This window comes from Quercus suber, unplaced genomic scaffold (genome assembly GCF_002906115.3).
Source record: "Quercus suber isolate HL8 unplaced genomic scaffold, Cork oak 2.0 scaffold_894, whole genome shotgun sequence".
Lineage (NCBI taxonomy): Eukaryota > Viridiplantae > Streptophyta > Magnoliopsida > Fagales > Fagaceae > Quercus > Quercus suber.
The window spans coordinates 4,977-9,987 of NW_027070320.1; the positions used below are offsets into that span (position 1 = coordinate 4,977).

Consider the following 5,011-nt stretch of genomic DNA (forward strand, 5'->3'; position numbering starts at 1 on the left):
GCAAGATTTTTCTACTGTAAAAAGAATTTAAAAGACGTTCTTTAACTCATTACCTACAACCTAGTTATTTAAGTATCAAATTTTTTTATACCTTTGAGAAAATTCACAATGCAGGAAAGTTAATTTTTTTTGCCATCTCATTCAATTAGTATGGAATTGGCAATCCATTTACTTGAAAGATAACTAGAATATAAAAAAGCAATATTTTTACAACAAATTTGAAATTCAAAGATTTCAACAACAAATTATTTAACTTTGTAGTCTTAATGTCTGTGTCAGAAATTCAATACATGTGGCTATGATTTAAGCTTATTTCAGAGACCTCTGCCTAGAGTAATAGGATCTAAGCCAAGTCCTTGTGATCTTGATCACTCCGGTAGTGGAAATCAACCAAATTAAATTAAATTTTAGACCATTTTGGATTTTTTTTATTTTATTGGAACAAGCAATATAAAGAACAAAAGTCACATGTTTAATTATTATAGAAGTAGTTTCCAATCTTCTCAGTTTAATACAATAAAAAGAAATAGTAACACGAAGGCATATTTCAAATCGCAATATGATTCCCTCTTCCCTAAAACATTTGGAGTGACCTTTTAAGTTTGATCACGTGCTGTGGTAAATACATTACCAAATTATATCTTCCAAAGATTTTATAAATAAAAAATAAATAAATAATTACCTGTCGTATACAGGTTCTAAGAAGGTTTTGCCGAATTGAATGCAACTCGACTACAACAGTACTGATGTTCATCCTTTCTCTTGGATATTCTTTGGAGCAAGCAATTCCAATTCCAAGTATCAAAATCAAGCATTCTTGAATTTTGAGACTCTCATTTCGATTCTCATTGCAAATGTCATTCATCCTTCTCCCTCCCTCTTGTCTTTTTGGGAGAAGAATAGGATCTATAATATCAAATATTCGTTCTCGCAGATTTGCTTTGACAAAGTCATGAAGATTTAAGCTATCGTGGAAACTGTTATCGATAGGCTTTTTTCCTGTAAACATCCCTAATAATAATATGCCATAACTATAAACATCACCGCATATTGATACCTTGTTTCTCATACCATACTCTGCAATTGCATGAAACATATATTGTAGTAAACATACTTTCATAGCATAAAAAGAAGGGAAATAAAAAATATTAAGAGTTTCAAAGCATGTTTTTCAATGGGATGAAATAAAAATTAAGGGGGAAAAAGATATCTAGAAAATTTTGTTATAAGCATTCTATCTTCTATAGTAGGAAATATGGGAAAAAGTAAAGGAATTAAATTTAAGAAATGTAAAATATATTTACCTGGAGGAGTATAACCAACTGTTCCTTTAACCCCAATGGAGCTTGATTGATTAGTAGAAGAATCGTGGACGATATCATGAAGGATTCTTGCCAACCCAAAGTCACTTACATGTCCAATCATTTCATCATCCAGAAGAACATTGCTAGGCTTGAGGTCACAATGAACAACTGGTGTTTCACAATAATGATGAAGATAATCCAATGCACTAGCAACATCAATGGCAATATTCAATCTTTGAAGAAGACTCAACTTCCTTTGTTTCTCAAGTGCCTCATTAATTTTTATTGGAGTTGGATGTAACCACTCATCTAGATTGCCATTTCCCATGAACTCGTATGCCAATGCCTTAAAATCATGACCTTGATAGTCAACTCCTGAACATGCTGTGAGCACCTTTACAAGATTTCAGTGTCTAATGTTTCTTAGAGCCTCACACTCAGCTTTGAAACTTTTGGAAGCTCCATGGCACCCTAAGTTCAGCACCTTGATAGCAACAATATGTTTATACTGATCAAGAATACCTTTATACACTAACCCAAAACTACCCACACCAATTAAATTAGCAAAAGAGAATCCATCAATAGCATTCAAGAGACTTTGGTAAGACACATTCATAAGCAAATTTATAGAATCACTTGAGGTATTTTCTTCCCTTTTTTTTCTTAAAGAACAAAGAAATTGAAATGATAGGACCAAATTTGCTCCAATAAGCCCGAAAAGTATTAACATCAACGTAAGAGCCAACTTTCTCTTCATGGAATTTTTGTTGTTGCAATTAGGAAGTTGAAACTTTGGTATGCCCCCACAAAGCTTACCATTTCCCGTAATCAAAGTTGCACTTGCATTCTTGAAAACTCCATTTCTTGATACCTCACCCTCAAAATGGTTATACGAGAGATTCAATAATTTTAAGAAATCAAAACTCTCCAAAAATTTTGGAATCATGCCAGAAAAATTATTGTTAGAAAGGTCTAAATGTTCAAGACCTCTTAATGATTCCCAAGATGAAGGAACAACCCCTTGGAAAAAGTTTCTTCTCATGGCTAGAAATTCTAGCTTTACACAACATGCAAGACTTGCTGGTATTTTACCAAACAACATATTTTCAGAAATATCCAAATGTTCTAAATTTTTAAAATTTCCTATTTCCATGGGAGGGATACCAGTGAATTGGTTGCCAGACAAGTCAAGGCTATTTGGTGAAAATGAAAGACCAAAAACTTGCGAGGATATGATACCAGTAAGATTGTTATGGGGAAGATGAAAAATTATCAAATTTTGGCATTGACTTAGACTTGTAGGGATGCTTCCCTAAAGATTATTGTCTCCTAAATACAACTCAAACAAATTTGTTAAATTTCCAAGAGAGGATGGAATGTTCCCAGTGAAATTGTTTTGAGATAAATCCAAAAATTGTAATTTCTGAAGGTTTCCAAGTATAGAGGGGATGTTACCTGAAAATGTATTGTTCCACATTTCTATATCCTCCAATTTGATTAGATTCCCTATAACACTAGGAATATTTCCAGATATTTTATTATTATTCAAATAGAAAAAGGTAAGATTAGTTGAGATGTTGCCAATACATTTAGGCAACTCCCCCCCAAAGTTGTTGGTATTTATCTCCAAATCTCTTAGGTTGGTAGCATTTGACAAAGAACAGAGAAAACTCAAGTCATTTGCTCCTCCATTTCCAAGCTGGTTTTCAGCAATAGCACTAGATATTGAAATAGGGATAGATCCAATAAACTGGTTGTTGCTGATGGTAAATGTTTCTAAATTTGGTAGAGTGATACCTATGTCCGATGGAAGATGCCCTTGGATTTGGTTAACTGCTACATCAATCTTTGTTATTGAAGAGATATTGAAGAATAAGGGAGGAATTGTACCAGACAACCTATTTGAACCCACAGCAAAGATTTTAAGTTTGGTCAATTGGCAAAAGAATCAGGGATACTCCCACTCAGATTATTATAAGCTGCACAAAAACCTTCTAGAGATGATAAGTTTCCAAAAGAAGGTGGGATAATTCCCGTCAAAACATTTTTATGAATAGCAAAGATTCGGAGCTTTGACAGGGTGCCAAGTTCTGTGGGGATTTCTCCAACCAGATTATTAACAGCCGCGTGAAACACTCGGAGTTTGGCACAGCTGGATAAATTGCTAGGAATTGTTCCACCTATTGTGTTATTGTTCAATAGCAAGACTTCTAGTCTGTGCAAACGGCCAATTTCTGGAGGAATTTCATTATAAAAGCTATTGTTTTCAAGGTTTAGCTTCCCCAAAAAACTTAAATTTCCAACATTTGGGGATATAGAGACTACCAGTTTTTGAGATTGCAGGTTCAACACAGTGACCCTTTGATGTCGACGACCACAGGAAACATCTTTCCATTGGCAAAAGTGGATGCTATCATTCCAAGAGCTCATGACCCCGAGAGGATCTTTACTAATCTTGCCTTTGAAGTCGAGCAATACCAACCGGTCTGTCTCATTATTCTTACCAAGCGCAGAGGTGAAAAAAAAGCCAAAGCAGCAGAGAAGGATGAACGTGTGCATGGAAAAAGATGATGATGGTGGATCTGAACTCAGGTGTGAACAAGGCCCCATGCAATGTGGTAGAAAAGGCTTTTGCTTAACTAAAATGATGGTTTATCAAATTTTGAAATGGATGTGCGTGTATGATTGTTTTGCAGCTGAAAAAGAAGCAAATTTATAGCAAGGGAAAGAAGAGAAGTTATCCGAGAAATGGTGATGTTCGGACCCACTTCTAAATTGAATAAAAGAACCAACTGCAAAAATAGTCAAATACCATATTTTGGTAAAATTTGTGGCAAACTAACAATGTTTTAGAAATATGTAATAATCTACCATGTTAATTTTTTGTTTATTTTTTTGTTTCAATGTTGAGAGAAGAAAAAAAAAGATATTTTCTTTAAAAAAAATCTAAAGTGAGAAAGTGTAAAATTTTAAATAATTTAGATATGAAAAACTTTTTTTTTTTTTAAGTTTAAATGATTGCAAACTCTAGGTACTAAAACAATATTCTTAGTCAAAAATTTATATTATAAATATTTTAAATAACAATGATCTAATTGATATTTAAAGAAGAAAAGTGTCTCACTTAAAATTATCATCTGAACCTCAAACTATCAACTATCAAGGTTCTATTGTTGCAATAGTTTTTATTATCATTTTTTTTAATATATAGGGTCCGTTTGGATACAGCTGAAAACTGAGAACTAAAAATTTAAAACTGAAAATACCATAGCAAAATAATTTTTAAATGTGTGAATAATAACGTGAGACCCATTTTTAATGAAAAAATTGCTAAAAGGTAAAATTTGTGGGTCCCATGAATAGTGCATGAGATCCACTAGTGTGCTGAAAAGTCAAATATTACTACTACTATTCACTCTTTTTTACTGTTCATATGCCTTGGTTCATTGTTCATGCCATGAACAATGCACCTAGGCACTGGTTTTATTAAAAAAAAAAAAATGCACAAACATAAACACACAAAACGTGAAAACGTTAAATCCAAACCGCACCATAGATGGTATTTCAAATATATAATGTTTGTTCCATGATAATTATTTTTAATTATTAAGTCAATACAATTTTTGAATAATGAAGCCAAGCATGAAAAGCAAAGGTGTAAACGTAGTATCATTTCTGCGGCCAAACTATTCTAATAATGGAGCCAA

General features: G+C 33.0%; 1 pseudogene; it reads right to left on the reverse strand.

The window, feature by feature from the left end:
* Positions 1-682: 682 nt before the first annotated feature.
* On the reverse strand, positions 683-3,914 carry LOC136065233 (probable LRR receptor-like serine/threonine-protein kinase At3g47570; annotated as a pseudogene).
* Positions 3,915-5,011: the final 1,097 nt, after the last annotated feature.